Source organism: Lithobates pipiens, unplaced genomic scaffold, assembly GCF_037356315.1.
Source record: "Lithobates pipiens isolate NorthernLeopardFrog02 unplaced genomic scaffold, aLitPip1_a1.2 Scaffold_169, whole genome shotgun sequence".
In the NCBI taxonomy this organism is placed as follows: Eukaryota; Metazoa; Chordata; class Amphibia; order Anura; family Ranidae; genus Lithobates; species Lithobates pipiens.
In genome coordinates this window covers 862,754-880,704 of record NW_027507754.1, presented here as the reverse complement: position 1 = coordinate 880,704, position 17,951 = coordinate 862,754, and positions in this window count along the sequence as shown.

Sequence of the window (17,951 nt, the reverse complement as noted above, 5' to 3'; positions counted from 1 at the left end):
TCTGAAATCTCTGACCTGGTCATACCAGTGAAGACTACTCTGTTTTATAGTCCTTTCCTCGACATATGACTTTGTTATAAAGCCCATCCTGATCCGTCAGGTATCTGTCCATGTGATTGTGGCAGATATTACCAGAACTTAAAAATAAATTCTTAAATTGGAACTTAATTCCTCTAAGCCCTTGTACACACGGTCGGACATTCTGACAACCAAATCCGTTGGATTTTGTCCGCGGATTTTGTCCGAAACTGTTGTATACACACGGTCGGACAAAGTTGTCGGAAAATCCGATTGTACATAACGTGATGACGTTATTTCATTACGACGGGACTACGTTCAGGCTAGTAGCCAATAGCTTTGGTCTAGGAATTTGATCTGAGCATGCGTGGCACTTTGTCCGTCGGAGTAGGCTACACATGATCGGAGTATGTCCGATCGGAGCATGTTGTCGGAAAATTTTATAGACAAGTTGGAAAGCTTTGGTCCGTCGGATATTCCGATGGAAACAGTCCGATGGAGACAACACACAGTCAGATTATCCGACAATACGGTCCGATCAGACACATTCCGTCGGAATCTCAGACTGTGTGTACAAGGGCTAATAGTTCTTTAATTCCCACTCACCTGTATTATTGGGTTATATTAAGAACACATACCTGCACAGCGAATCCAGCGTTGTCCTGCTACAATTGGCTGTTTCAGTTGACATAGTCCGGGTCTCGTGCCACTTATTTTGGTCCTCTTCAGGTGACCGCCTGTTCCAGATTCAGACAGCCAGCTCTGAAAGATGTCCTCCAGCCACTCTGTCTGGTTCTCATGAATATCCAAGGGGGCTTCAGGACTTGAGACATATTCTGACCTAAGAATACCTGGCCGATGCCCCTGAAACCTGGAAATCACTGAAGTAGACACCGCTACTCCAGTTATCTCCACTTGCGTCCAGGGTCCCATGCTGAATGGTGGGCCTGCTGCATTCCAAATGTAGGAGGTTGGCATAGGCACCATTCAGAGATGACAGTAAAGTGTTCTGTGATTGGACCAGGTAGAGAGTGTGGTGTTAGAGCTCCACCTCTCCACCTTGTTCAATCAGAGAACCCTTTACATTCACTGAGAAAATGCAAAGCATTCTCTGCATAGCGCCCTTGCCAAGCTAGCTACCCTAGGGGTACCTTTACTTGAACAGATGACTGAACATTAATTAAATAGATTGTAAAGGTAAAATAATAAAAGATAACAAACATGTCTAATCTTACCTGCTCTGTGCAATAGAATTGCTCTGTGCAATAGAATTGCACAGAGCGTCCGTGAACCTCCGCTTCTCAGATCCTCCGAGGGCTCTGTTGGTTCCTCCTCTCTGTCCAGTGTCCCCATGGGAAGCCGCTGTCCACCCTTTCTGCCCATTTCATATTTGTATAACCCTCTAGTGTGCTACAAGGATAGTGCATGATTTTTTTAGTGAGAGTATGTCAGTTTTTTAACTCTTGGCTGCCAGCCAAGCCTGGGTGTGTTTTGATCTGGGTTGGGAGTGACTCAGGGTAGAGCTGGGTGACTCACAGGCAGCATCACCAAAACCTCCCACGTCTTTCCAAAATGTTCTAGTGTTTTCTGTAAAGGAAGGAGGAGAGGGGAGGTGGTGCTGTATGGGGTGTTTTTTGAAGACCTGACCAATCCGCAATCGATTGGCAGGGGGCAGGCCTGCTTAAATACCTAGAGTCAGCCAAGCTGGGCAGGAGTTGTTCAGGTGGAAGCTGGAGATGGAGTGCTAGGTTGTTGGGGCCTTTAAGGGAGCTCCCCTGTTTGAGCCTGGAGCTTGGTTGTGGACAGGTCCCTTCTCAAAACACACAGAGGTTTCCTGGACAGGTGGCACGGGAGCAAGAGAGGACAGCGGCCAAGCAAAGGCTCCAGGAGAGGAACAACAGATTGCAGCCAAGAGGGCTGGTGAAACACTGAGGAGGCATGACTGAGAGGACTGGAAGATTGCAGGCTGAGATGGGTGCAGAACCAGTAGGATGGACTGTGGTATGGGCATTGGAGAGAGAGGCAGCTGCAGCCAGGAAGGCTGGCAGAACCTGAAGATGTGGTACTGGGCTCAGTAGTCACGTGGACAGCTAGCACTAATGACTACCATATTTTTGCTACACTAAAGGGGCCCGTGGTCCCTGCCTGCAAAGGGCATTCACCCTAGGCCTGGCTGAGCCAGTGTCAGGCCTACAAATCAGTGCTAGCTGGTCCGGGAAGTGCAAGCAAGTGATTTGCTGGAGGTGTTGAGGAGAGATTGTCTGCAAGCAAGTGAAATGCTGAAGTTGAAGAGCTGAGTTGTAAATACAAGGGGTGTATGTACTCAGACCCATATATATTGTTCTGCAATCAGTTTGGGCATCTCATGAGTATCCCATCCCCATCCAAGTTTATTCCCCTCAATAAAAATACAAAACAAAGTTCAAGGACTAGTTTTCTGCCTGAGGGTGAATGCGAACGTGTGCCTGGCTGGGCAGGGTGACAGACGGACCACAACACTCAGCAGCCCTCAAGAGGGTACCGCTACATATTTTACTAATGAAACATGAATGGACGGGGGAGCCTTTCAATAATCCACCCATCCTCTATTCATAGATCACGTTTAATCACGTGATCACCTTTCATTTACTTGTGTTATGGCTTCTATGAATGGCATAGCTGGGTGGAAAGGGATGGTGTATGCAGGGCTGGACCAAGACATTGTGCTGCCTGGGTCCAATAATGAAATGTTGTCCGCCAAGAAATAAACCACGCCCATCCAGCAAAGGATATTCCATAAAGCAAAGAGACATCCCCAAATAGTAAAGAGGCATCCCCATATATTCAGCAAAGAGACATGCCCAATCCAACAGAGACATGCCTCCTCCAGCGAAGAGATATCCCCAGTCCAGCAAAGAGACATGCCCCCTCCAGCAAAGGACACATTCAGAGTCCAGAAAATAGACACGCCCCTCCGGCAAAGAGACATGCCCAGTCCAGCAAAGAGACATCCCCAGTCCAGCAAAGAGGCGTGCCCAAAAACATCAGCTCACAGATATATGAATTGTGCAGCACCACAAAAGCTCCCCCCCTTCCTTTTCACCGCCACGACCAACTAAGTTCTGATCCTGGCTCAGTGATGCAACATGCGGGGAAAGCAGCACTGCAGTGGTTGTGGATGCTCCTGGTATTGAAGCCTGTGCTGTTCCAGGCCCGGCAGAGCTGCTGCACCCCCCGCCACGCCCCGCTCCGCTCCACAGCAATAAAAGCAGGGCAAGGCTGGGGAGCTGAGCGAAGCATATTCCAAGGATGACACTGCACAATAGAGAGAGGGAGCATTGGGTCCTCGGGCAGTGCGCCCCCTGTTGCTGTCCCTCTTAAAGTTCTGCTTGGGTCCCATGGACTCACTGGGACCCATGGTAGGGCCAGACCTGGGAGTATGTCATGTAATCATTTGTCAGAGCAATCGATCCTGCCATCATTGAATCAATTCAACAAAGGCCCTTAAATCCCCCCCCCCCCCGACCTGCAACTTGAATGGAATGTCAGTCTTACAAAACAGGCTCCTTTCGAACATGTGCCTTACAATATGTACGATTTCTTCCTATTATATAAACCACATTCACAATTATACCTTTGTTAAAAAAGAATGTTCCCATCTTGCTTCTTGACATTTTCTAGTCACTCCTGTTGAAAATGAGCAATAGGACCCCACTACTGATTATAAAATCGATGAACGTTCCAAAGATGAACATTTTGAACAAAATGATATTAGTGCATGGCCAGCTTTACTCAGCCTGGGCCCTGCTGAACAACCAATCAAAGGCTGTGATAGAAAGTATTGCAATGACCGCCATTTTATTCTCTAGGGTGTTAGAAAAAAATATATAATGTTTGGGGGTTCCAAGAAAGAAAAAAAAAAAACAGATTGGACAGCCTTCCCAGAAGAGTTGAAGCTGTTATAGCTGCAAAGGTTGGGCCAACTCAATATTGAACCCTACGGACTAAGCCTGGGATACCATTAAGGTTCATGTGTGTGTAAAGACAGACGTCCCAATACTTTTGGTAATATAGTGTATGATAGTTGTTATTTGTACCCGTACTTGGTACAGCTCAGAAACAATAGTGCGCATTTTACTTCTTTTTTCATTTTGGTTCTACCTAAAACACACTGACACTGACGCTAACTTAAAAAAAATAAGTTTTTTCAAAATCCTGCCCTAAATATACTGACCCTGACCTTTGACCCTTACTTGACCCACACACTAACCCTGGCACTGGCCTAGATCAAACTTTGGTCTAGGTATTTTTTATTGTATATTCCTAAAACATATGGAACGTACCCAACTTCCCTAATTTTTACAGTGCATTGGATACTCGATGTTCTCTCCTATAAACGTTACCAAACAATCTGAGGCCATATTCACATGGATGTACTTAGTCGTACATATTATACATACAAAGGGCTGTCCACACGGGATGCACAAATGTTCCATGCATCCATGTGCAGGAAGTCCCGTTCATATTTCTGGGATGCAGCAGCTTCATGGACACAGCCGCTGCTCCCATTTTAACATCTTTCCGGGCACAGATGCATGAAAGTACGTGTTCCTGAATAAAGACATTGTAAGTATGGGGATATCTACCCATATGCACCAGCACAGATGTCAACTTAGGAGCAGCGGCTGTGTCCATGTGCACACTGAATCACAATCCAAAGACATGCAGGTAGGTTAAGTGGCTTCTGTCCAAAATTTGCACTAGTATATGAATGGAGATCTTAGATTGTGGGCTTCTTGAGGGTAGGCACCAATGTGAGTGTGCAATGTACAGGGATAGGGTAGACACTCACTCAGGTTGAACTGGATGGACTGGTGTCTTTATTCAACCTTACTAACTATGAAACTATGAAACTATGAAACAATAGACATTAATGAGACTGCATGGGGATGCACAGAACACTTGTGCATCCTGGCCAACATGGACCTTCGCACAGATGTAAACTTAAGTGCACCTGAACGAACAAGGCCTTACTTAGGTCTCATAACCCTTACAAAAAAGAACATTTCTTAATTCATTGACAACCTATAGTTCATTTGCATGAATATAACACTATATGGCTAAATGTTTGTGGACACCTGACCATTGTAACCTGTATGATCTTGTTGGACAACCCATGACTAAGGCCGCGTACACACGGGCGGACTGTCCGCCCAACTAGGTTTGTCAAACAGTTTGACAAACAGTCCGTTCAAAATTAGCATGAACGGACTTGACCACACACGACGAACGAACAGTCCGCTGAAAACTTGCGCGATGACGTGAACGGCACGTACGACGGGACGAGAGATTCGAAGTCCTATACACTGCAATGCAACCTTCGGCGTGTAAATCCTTTCTGAGCATGCGCGGAACTTAGTTTGACGAACAAGCCTACACATGAGCGGACTGTCCGCTCAAACCAAGTTTCAGCGGACAGTCTTACGGAAATTCCGAAAAACTTTGTTCGTCAGACTGTCCGCTGAAACTGTCCGCTGAAGCCCACACACGAGCGGACTGTCCGCTGAAACACTGTTCAGCGGACAAAGTTGGACGAACAGTCCGCCCGTGTGTACGCGGCCTTAGGGATGTGCCTAATTCGTGAGGCTCCGTAAGATAACAACCTATACCCTTCTCTTATCCTATTTTACAATTGACCAGACGACACATTTTTCTTTGGAGTCTAATGACATTAGCAGCCTTTGTTTCTATTACAAACATATTAAAATACAAAAAATTCTTTGAAAAACATAACTTAATGCATATAAATACATTTTACAACAAACATTATAAACCAACTAAAACATCCATATTTCACAATTCCTGATCTAGAGGTCTTTGAAGGTAAATTCTAATTACCAATCAGCTAGTTGTATCGGTACACCCCTGAAAAGGCCCCCCGCCGCATATTACGAAAGCTCGGGGACAAAGCAGCAACTTCCTTCCAGATACAACCTTCTACACCATCATTACCATTTAAGGGAAAGGACACCCATACCTCCTTATGAGCCCAACTCCCCTAAACCTCCATTATTTTGTAGCACCACCTTCAAAGACCCCATAGACCTAGCGCTGCTATGACAATAAGCAAGGCAACCTTCCTTGGACACCCATAACCGTCACCAAACCACCCGGGGGGAAAACCACCCCAATTCCACATTTATCGAACACCGTAAACTTTAGTAGCGAGGGAGGGTGGGAAAAGCTCCTGCATATTCCTAACTAATGGCGCCAAATGCTCTTCCGTGCGCCAGCTCCGCCCCCTAATTACGTGACACCGCCCACCGGCCTGCGTACCAACCCCTCTCCTGCTCAGCTCACTACACAGCCTCCGCCTCACAGTCCCCCCCCTCGTCATGCTGGCCCTCCCCTTAGTTCCTCCGCTTCGGGCCATTATTTTCCTGAAACTGTTGCTCCCCACCCTTCCCTCTGAGTCTATAACTGCCACTGCCCTTCTGGAAAGGTTTTGGGGTGCATCTGTGGAAATTTGTGCCTATTCAGCCAAATGAGCACTTGTGAGGTACTGGTGTTGCATGAGATGATCTGGCTGGAAATTGGTGTTCCAATTCATCCTAAAGGTGTTCAGTAGGGTTGAGGTCCCAGCTCTGTGTAGGCCACTTAAGTTCCTCCACACCAAACTCATCAAACCATGTGTTTGTGGAGCTGGAGGGGCATAGTCATGCTGGAGCAAAAAGGGGCCTTCACCAAACTGTTACCGCAAGGTTGTAAGCACACAATTGTCTAATGTAATGTAGCATTAATAGTACCTTTCAGTGGAAACACCTGAACTCAATAATTTGAAGGGGAGTCCACATACTTTTGGCTATATAATGTAATAATCAATGTTATTTCTATTTGAATTACCTAATACAATTTGAATGTTATGCTTTTGTGGTTCTTTAATCTGAAACTGTACACCTTGTAATTCTATCTCATGCCTGTGTACATTTGGTGTACTCGGCGAGAGAGAATTATCTAGTGTACATATTTGAATAATAGACTGTCTGATTACAATGTATTAATACTTAAAAGTGACTCAGAGATTATACAGGGAGGAATATGATTAAATAACATCATAGTTATCACATATAACAAATGACTTCTTTAATATCCTTAAGTACTATTTTTTTTTAACTTTTTGTACAATTGTTTGTACTCAAAATGTGAAGCATTTCCATTACTTTCAAGTATACAGTGCCTTGAAAAAGTATTCATACCCCTTGAAATGTTCCACATTTTGTCATGCTTCAAACAAAAACGTCAAGTCAAAAATTTGTAGAACCTCCTTTCTCTGCAATTACAGCTGCAAGTCTTTTTGGGGATGTCTCTACCAGCTTTGCACATCTAGAGAGGGACATTTTTGCCCATTCTTCTTTGCAAAATAGCTCCAGCTCTGTCAGTTTGGATGGAGAGTGTCTGTGAACAGTAATTTTCAAGGCTTGCCACAGATTCTCAATTGGATTCGGGTCTGGACTTTGACTGGGCCATTCTAACCATTGAATATGCTTTGATCTAAACCATTCCATTGTAGCTCTGGCTGTATGTTCCACTAGATTTTAGGTAGGGGTATCAGAGTAAAGGGGGCTGAATACAAAATGCACAACACACTTTTCAGTTATTTGTAAAAAAAAATTGAAAACCATTTATCATTTTCCTTCCACTCCACAATTTTGTGCCACTTTGTGTTGGTCTATCACATAAAATCCCAATAAATTACATTTACGTTTTTGGTTGTAACATGACACAATGTGCAAAATTTCAAGGGGTCTGAATACTTACCAGTCTTTGTATCCATTATATTATACATTAGCACCAAACCAGATGATGTCATTTAAGGAATTAGTAATTATGGGTAGTGTGCACCTTTGTGTACTCCTATCTGGGACACTGTGCTGTCACTTAGGCCCGGTTCACACTTGTGCGATGCGGGAACCCAGCGAATCAACTGCGGGTTCCCACATCGCACCCGACATGCACGGCAGTTCACACTGCCATATGCGAACTGCTGGGTAGTGTCATTATATGTTAACGACACCCCCATTTCAGCTCCGATATCGCACTGCGAACTGACAGTTGATTCGGATCGCATATGTGTGAACACACATGCGATCCGATTCTGGTCCGAACAGAAAAAAGGGGCCTGTACGTGTTTAGACCGAATGCGGTGTGATATCAGCCATACTATCTGTATGGCTGATATCGCACCGCAACAGACATCGCATGTAATGTGAACAGCAGTGCGCTGCAAATTACATGCAATGTCTGGCATCGCACAAGTGTGAACCGGGCCTTAAAGCTTCTAGTCTCAACTAACGATTTTGATCATGTGATCATCATGAAAGCTATGGCATGGTGATCATATGACAAAGTTCTTCTGCCTTTGTCTATTGGTCAGCCTATAATAGAAATCTGGGCATGGTATATATTAAAACAGGGTACCAAATTATGGCCTTATACTGTATGTCAATTTGTTGTCATGTTAACTGACACTTTCTGATGCTGCTAAATATAATCTGGACATCTATGCATCATAATCTTGAGTTACAGAAGAGCTAATGCCTAACTCCAGGCTCCCCCAACCCCTCCCCCCATGGCGGTATTTTTTTTGCCTTTTTCAGATGTCTTCACTTCTGTCACGTGACACACTAGGTCCTCTTGCTCTTTGGGTCTTCACCAGTTGTGGGTGCTCCATAATGATGCAGAGAACTGCATGGACATCATGACGTCAGCACCATTCTCTGCAGCATTCTATGTGAGAGCAGTCCTGTAGGGCAGTGGTCATCAACCCTGTCCTCAGGGGCCACTAACAGGCCGGTTTTGCAGGATAACTGAAATACATCACGGGTGATATCATTTGCTGCTCAGTGATTGCAGTATTCTAGTCTGCACCTCCCCAAGGTAATACATAAAACCTGACCTGTTAGTGGGCCCTGAGGACAGGGTTGATGACCACTGCTGTAGGGCAGTGTTTCTCAACCTTTTTTCAGTCAAGGCACCCTTTAAAAATGATGGACAATCTTGAGGCACCTTTTATATATTAAGAACAGTCTCGAGGCACCCCATTCTAAAATTTAAAAATTATTCTAATAGTTTTACATAATGCAACAACATCTACACAAGTAGGACACCCAACGTTAGAGGTGGTTTATTCTTCCAAAGCAAATACACTTTTGCAAACTGGTCCTGACTAGTATTCTAATGTCTCTTTTTCTCCATCACTCAGCTAATGGGACCCCAACGCTGATGGAGAGGGGTAGGGGGAGGGTCAAACAAGGATGTTATGCAGGTGACTGACATCCTCCATATAAATTGATGATGCCATTGGTCATTAGGACACCGGCAGCTAGAAGATTGTAATGGTGCACATCGAAATGTGTAACTAAAAGGCAGCCTTCAGCCACACACCAGCTTGTATACAATTTTTGAGCAATTTTTAGGCATTTTGCCAAGGCACCCCCGAAGAAACCTCAAGGCAGCCCAGGGTGCCTGGACACCCTGGTTGAAAAAGGCTGTTTTAGAGACATACAAGCCAATGAGGAAACATGACATGCTACGGGGAGATCAGGTAATTGACACACGCAGCAAACCAGCAGTATTGAATACTTACAGTGTCAGGGAGCAGTGAAACAAAGAGTATGAAGACACAGGTTGCCAAAAAGGTAAATAGACATGCTCTTCTTTTACAGCTTTGTTTAACCACTTTAGCTCTGGGAGGTTTACCTCCCTTCATTACCAGGCCATTTTTTGCAATACCGCACTGTGTTGCTTTAACTGACAATTGCACGGACCGGTAAAGATACAGAGAAGATTAGAAGGAAGAAGAGATCAAAAAGGAAAGGAAAATAAGTCAGAAGGAAGTGAGGAGAGGTGGGTTGGGGGGGGGGGGGGTGAGGAACAATCGGGGAGGGAACGGGAGGGGAGGGGATAACAGGATGTGGACTCTCAAAGTGCAAGAGTGTTATGAAAGTTATTTAGTTATTGCCACGGGAATTCAGATGTCTCACATGAAAGATCTAAGGTGAATTCAATCGGCAATATCCCTTTTCTAAAGTGAGCTTGTCCCTCATCAGAGAAGACAAACATATTCCCTAATGTCCAAGTTTTGTCATGTTGGTGCCATGTCGAAAGAATAAGATTTTCCATTTTGTTAATTTCTTCTATGTTTCTAAGCCAAAGGCCAAAGGTCGGTGGCTGTGGAGATTTACAGTTGAGAGGAACACATGTACATGGGCATGGACTAGCAGAGGCATGGAGAAGAAAGAAAGCTGGGTCGTCTGGGATTGGACATTCCGTGAGTTTGGGACATGACCAGAAGATGTGCAAGAGAGTTCGTCTCTCCTCCTTGCATCGCCAGCAGCAGTCTGACTTCGAGGGAAATCTATGTAATCATGACATTGTACAATACCACCTTGTCAGAATTTTAAAATTAGTCTCTTGTATTCTTGTGCAAATGGAGGATTTGTATGTAAACCGAATGATGTGTTGTCGTTGGTTTGGATTGAATTTACATTACAGGTCTTGTTCCCATCTAGTTAGACAGGGAGGCTTGTGGTTTACTGGGGGTGTAATCAACAATTTATAAGTAATAGAGAGTACATGCCGCAGAGCGCTGGTGTCCGAACTGTAGTCTTCAAAAGTAATGAGGGATCGACTAAAATTACTGGGGGGCAGTATAGACTTTAAGAAATGATGAAGTTGGAGAGCTCTCCAAAAGGCTAGCTGGAATGTACCTAAGGAGTTCGTAATGGCAGTTATCGACAGTCAGATCCCTGCTACCAGGAAGTGAAAGGCTTCAAAGCGGCTTGAGTGTAACAGATTTTGGAAGGTTGCATCATGATAGCCCGGTGTAAACAGTGGGTCCCCTAATATGGGGAATAGTGGTGAGTTTTGAGAGGCGAGAGAGGCTTGGTGGAAAGATGTGAGCAAAGTCGTGCAATGGGTCCAATAAGGGGGTGGTGTTTCATATTTCTGGGCAGCGATTGATACCACCAAGGTGCTCTGTGAAGAGGTACCTCACTTTGAGCTTGTTCCAACTGGGGCCAGAGCTTGGTGTCGACTCCAGTTAATGAGCCTACCCAAGTGTGTTGCTTGGTAGTATTTTCGTATGTCTGGCACTGCCAACCCCTCATGTTGTTTGGGTAGTGAAAGTAATCTTCTATGTAGACGTGTATGTTTGTTGGCCCAAATGAAGTCAGACTGCATCTGTTTGAAGTAACTAGAAGGGATAAAAATTGGTAGAGCCTGTAATAGGTATAGAAATTTGGGAAAGATACTAATTTTAAGTATATTGCAGTGGCCAAACAACAAATGTAGTCCAGTGTGCCATGTGTTTAGGAGAGCTTGAACTTTTTTCAGAAATGGGGGAAAATTCAGGTCGAAATCTTGTGAGAATTTAGGGAGAATAAACGTACCTAGATATTTCAACACAGAGTTCGTCCATTTTAGTTTAAAGCTCGCTTGAAGATGTGAGAGAAGGGGCTGCGGTATACCCACCCCCATGGCTTCGCACTTGGCAAAATACATTTTCAGGTTTGATAATGCGCCATAAATCTCAAAATCATGCAGGAGGTTCAGTAGCAAGATTAGGGGATTTGTAAAAGAAAACACTTTCTGTTGAGAGTCTCCAATGTTAATACCTGTGAAATCCAGGTGTAGATGTATTTTACATAAGAAAGGCTCTAATGACAGGGCAAAGAAAAGGGGTGACTGGGGGCACCCCTATCTCATCCCCTTGGTAATCATAAAGGGTTCGGACAAAACAACATTAGCTCTGACCTGAGCAGTAGAGTTAGAGTAGATTTAAGAGAAGAGATCCAGTTAAGCATAATGTGTGCACATCCCACAGATCTTAAAAGCAAGAACATGAATGGCCAATTAACCCGGTCAAAGGCCTTTTTGGCATCAGTTCCCAGAAAGATACACTGAGTATGGGTGGTATTGGCTACATGAAGCAGATTGAGGACTTTGACTGTATTGTCTCTAGCTTTCTGAGATGGTACAAAGTCTACCTGGTCCAAGTGAACTAGATGTGGTAGATGTTGCTGTAGTCTGTTTGCTAAAATTTGGGTAAATAATTTGAGGTTGATATTTAGTAAGGATATTGGTCTATAGCTTCCGCAAAATGTAAGATTTTTGCCCACATTCGGGATCACAGAGATGTGGGCTTGTAGGTTTTCCTCAGGGAAACACGTTCCTGACCCCAATACTTTAAACAATTTGATCATAAAATGACCAAGATAGGATAGTAGAGTCTTATAGTACTGTATCGTCAAGCCGTCTGGCCCTGGTGCTTTTCCTTGGTTTATTGGTCCCTATAGCCCTTTGAAGTTCATCTAATGTGATGGGGTCTTCCAGTGCCTCACTTATAGTAGTAGGTAGCTGAGTCATTTGGGAAGAAGATAAGTAATCTGTTATGTGTTCCTGAGCGGGGTTCTGAGTTTGTAGATTGTAGAAGAAGTCATAGAATATTTGAAATTCTTGTGCAATGTGTTTGACCCTTCATTTCTTTGTAAGTGGGCAAACTTACAAAATCTGCAGGGGATCAAATAATTATTTTCCCCACAATATATTGGAATTTTTACTTATTTATTTTATACTAGTAATTGCGGTGATCAGTGACTTATAATGGGACAGCGATAGTGTGGCGGGAAATCTCGCACTAACTGATGCTGGGGGAACTGACTAACTGCCACTGACATCACCAGTGACATTAATACAGTGATCAGTGGTAATAATATGCACTGTCACTGTACTAATGACACTGAAGGGGTTAACATCTAGAGAAATCAAGGGGTTTAATGTATGCCTAACAAGTGTTTATGTGTGTAAAGTGTACTGCTTTTACTGGGGATCTAGTTGTTTTCATTCCCTGCTTAGCAAGGAGATCCCCTGTCACTGAACACAGTTTGTGTTGTTTACATTCACAGAGCTGTGTTCGGTGAAGCTCAGAGCCGATCACTGGGTGTCGGCAATTAATCATTGGCCGGGTCCTGGTGATCGGGGTGAGCTGTGACGAATCAAAGCGCAGCCAGGCTGGCGAGCGTGTGCGTGCCCCCCGCCCGAGCCCGTGGATCACATACTAGGTACGTGATCCAGTGCAGGGAGGCCTCTCTGCCACTGTATATGTAAGTTATACAGTTGGCAAGTGGATATACATGGGCTTTTTATACAGCCTGAGCTTCATGTATAAGGGAGCCAGTGGTGATGGGGTAAATCTAATGCCAGAAATGTAAATAGATATGTCATTTTTTTTACAGCCTGGGCTTTGTTTACAAGTGACCTAGTAATGATGGGGTACATTTAATATCATCCTTGTGGAAACGAGAAAAAAGTCAAACCATACCTGAATGAACTGACAAAGCTAACAACATAATGGAAGCAAAGAAATAGATTTGGCAGGGAATACGGAACTACAACAAATTATAAAATATGAGCCACTTGGCTTCATTATCCAACCCCCATGGAATGTTTTACCCCTTCTCTAGACATGGGCCCCACACATATACCAATACCTTATAAAATCCTGATGGAAAAATAAAAGTTCTGGCTAAGACATTCTCTGCCACAGCTATTCATATTTGTATAGTTATAATACAATTTATCGCTATTTCAATTTACATTTCACTACCAGGATTAATGAGGAAACACCACAGCCTTGCAGATTATTTTAATTGAATACCATGTAACTTGCTTTATCCCCCCCCCCCCCCCCCCACAGAAGTAAAAAAAAAAAAAAAGTACTACATTTTTTCCTTTTCATTTTTCTGACCTCTTCCCACACCTACAACACCTCATATTCTGTCTGATCCTAATCGTCTCCATTCTTCCATTCCAGTAGATTGACTTCTGTTTAACCACAGTGTCCATATGGATCGAAATTCGGCCTGTCCCTACTAAACTGCACAAATTTCAATCCATGTATGGCCAGCTTTAAACTGACTTCACTCTCCTTTCCCCTCCCTTGAGGGGGGTTTCCCTTACAGGCCAAGTTCACCTTTGTTCACCTTTTTTTTCCTAAATTCCAGGTCCCTATGTACCAATATAGCATTAATGTACTTCTTTTGCAAAAATAAAACAGCTTTCCATTAATTCTACACATGCTTATCTCACTGTCTTCATGGCTGTTTAAAAACACTTATACAATACTTCTGCCTTACTTCCTGGACAGACTATAGGTCATGACACAGGAAGATGTTGACCAGCTGAGGGTGGATGATGTAGGGTGTGTGCTAATGAGATCAACTGGGCAACTCCTTCCTGTGTCATGACCAAATGTCTGCACAGGAAGTAAGGTAGGAGTAATGGAACAGTGTTTTTATCCACTTAAGGACCGGAAGGATTTGTCCCTTAATGACCAGGCCATTTTTTCCGATACGGCACTGTGGGGCTTTACCTGACAATTTTGTGGTCGTGCGACGTTGTACCCAAACACAATTTATGTGATTTTTTACCCCAAAAATAGAGCTTTCTTTTTGTAGTCACCCATACGTTTTTTATTTTTTTGCGCTATAAACAATTCTTCTAAATTATTCTAAAGGAGACTCTTTACTGAGAACGTAGTTGCGGGGTGTCAGACTGACACCCCGCAACAACGATCGCCGCGATGCGCGCCCCCGGGGGCGCGCAACGGCTCAAAATCCTGATCACGTCATATGACGTCCGGTCAGGATTTTGAAACCACTATGCCGCCGTGTTTTTGTTATAGGGCGGGCGGCAAGTGGTTAAAAAACTAATTTCTTCATCAGTTTAGGCCAATATGTATTCTCCTACATATTGTTGGTTAAAAAAAAAAATCACAATACGTGTATATAGATTGGTTTGCACAAAAGTTATAGTGTCTACAAAATAGGGGATAGATTTATGGCATTTTTATTATTTATTTATTTTTTAAAAGTAATGGCTGCGATCTGCGATTTTTTGCTGGACTGTGGCATTGCGGCGGACAGATCGCACACTTTTGACACTTTTTTGGGACCAGTTTGGGACCAGAGCTAAAAATAGCCACTGATTACTGTATAAATATTACTGGCAGGGAAGGGGCTAACATTAGGGGGTGATCAAGGGGTTAAGTGTTCCCTAGGGAGGTGTTTCTAACTGTGATTGTTGTTCCTGATCACAACAGATCTCGCTCTCCTCCCCTGTCAGAATGGGGATCTGTGTGTTTACACACACAGATCCCTGTTCTGGCCACTGTGGAGCGATCGCGGGGGGCCGGCAGACATCGCGGCCGCTGACCATGCGCATCGACTCCAGTGTCACGCTGCGGGCGCACGCCCCCTACAGCCCTTAAAGCGGCCACTGTACAGCTACAACAATTCACTCAGGGGAGCCAACCTGCCGCCGTATAACGTCAGGGGCCGGTCAGCAAGTAATTAAACAGCCATGGAGACAGTGAGATAAGCATGTGTAGAATAAATGGAAAGCTGTTTTATTTTTGAAAAAGAAGTACATTAATGCTATATTGGTACATAGGGGAGGTCTAATTTAGAAAAAAAAAAAAAGGTAACTTTAGCACACTTAAACAATAATAAAGTATAGGTGGCAAATAAGGAAGGCAAGAAAACAATTAAGATCCGGAATTCTCCCCGGCACAATACCTGTTACACCACACGCCGATTTCAAATAAAACCTATAAAACCTCGATAGTCCCCCTTTTGATTACTGCCGCCACCCAGTGCATTCCACGCCATTGGCGCTCTGCAACACCTCCATCCATTGGGGAATGGCTTCGACAGATGGATAAAATAGAAGAAATGGAGAGACTACTTCATCAAGCGTACGACAGACATGAACAATTTTCCCATAAATGGGCTTGCTGGATGCATTTCCGTGCCTCTAAACCCCTTACCAATGTTGTCACTCCTACCTAATGAGATTTACTAACGGTCAGGACACCCCCCCCCCCTTTTTATTAATTTTTTTTTTTTATCCCTAGGTCTCACCTCTCCCCCCTTCCCCTCTACGCCTATGAGAATGCCAGTACTGTCCTCGCTTCCCCCTCATTTCCTCCATGCATCTCTACGACTGTTTTTACCAATATTGGATACCATGCGATTTCATTACTGGCCTCTATCAGATCTCCTCCCACATCGCACCGAGTAATTATCACCTCTCGACCATCCACAGCGTGATCCCAGTTGGGGTGGATGGATGCACAGGAGATCAGATAGGAGGCATAACTATTGAATTACTCGGTGCTCAGGTCTCTATGTTCACTGTAAAGGTTCTAAATATTTGTTTAACTATACTGGCCTTCCCCACTCCAATTGCACACTATCCCCCGAATTGTTTCGTTGTGCTTCAATTGTCCTTCAAGGGGAAGAATGTTCTTATGATCTTATCATCGTTATTGTTGTACTGTAATACACGTACATACTATGTTTGTATTCTGTGATTTTCAATAAACTTTCTTTGGGAAAAGAAAACAATTAAGCAGGGGCGTACCTAGAGCATTTGGCACCCGGGGCGGATCCTACATCTGGCACCCCCCCCCCCCCCATTTAAAATGAAAAAACACCCACAATTTATTTTCCATTTTCTCAAGAATATTTATTGTACACAGCACATGCCTGGATTCTGCACCCTGTATATAGGACATATCTGCACCCTGTATATAGAACATATCTGCACCCTGTATATAGGACATATCTGCACCCTGTATATAGGACATATCTGCACCCTGTATATAGAACATATCTGCACCCTGTATATAGGACATATCTGCACCCTGTATATAGGACATATCTGCGCCCTGTATATAGGACATATCTGCGCCCTGTATATAGGACATATCTGCGCCCTGTATATAGGACATATCTGCGCCCTGTATATAGGACATATCTGCGCCCTGTATATAGGACATATCTGCGTCCTGTATATAGGACATATCTGCGCCCTGTATATAGAACATATCTGCGCCCTGTATATAGGACATATCTGCGTCCTGTATATAGGACATATCTGCGCCCTGTATATAGAACATATCTGCGCCCTGTATATAGGACATATCTGCATCCTGTATATAGGACATATCTGCGCCCTGTATATAGAACATATCTGCGTCCTGTATATAGAACATATCTGCGCCCTGTATATAGAACATATCTGCGCCCTGTATATAGGACATATCTGCGCCCTGTATATAGGACATATCTGCGTCCTGTATATAGGACATATCTGCATTCTGAAATCCCCCCTCCCCCATGAGGTCAGCTACACTATACACATGCCAGGGGGAGGGGGTGATGGACACAGCAGTCACCCTGACTCCCCCCCCCCCTCAGACCAGCACAGGGTAGACACAATACTCTAGCCTCTTCTTACATCAACCCCCCCCCCCCCCCATCAGCTACACTATACACATGGCAGGGGGGAGGGGGACACAGCAATCACCCTGACCCCCCCCCCCCCCCCAGACCAGCACATGGCAGGGGTAGACACACTCCTCCAGCCCCTTCTTACATCAACCCCCCCCAATCAGGTCAGACAGCTACACAATACACATGGCAGGGAGAGGGAGTGGTGGATATAGCAATTACAGTCACTGACCCCCCCCCACCATAGACCAGCACAGGGGTAGACACAATTCTGCAGGCTGCAGCCTCTTCTTACATCAATCCCCCCCTCCACTCACCACCTCAGGCTCTCAGTCGGCTAGGGAGGACTCCTATTCACTGTGTGGAAGCAGCCACCCCAGCGGAGAGAGATGAGACAGACACACACAGGCAGCAGCAGTGGTGGGTGGAGGCGGAGCTAGCAGGAGGGAATACAGTCACTCACTGAACAGTCTGGAACAGTCCATTGTGGTCATGGCACGGGGGTGTTCTAAAAAAAACGAAAGTGAAAATGAGCAACCAGAGACAGCAGGGATGCCCTTGAGATGATCTGACGGTGTCACCCCGACTTGGGTGCGGAAA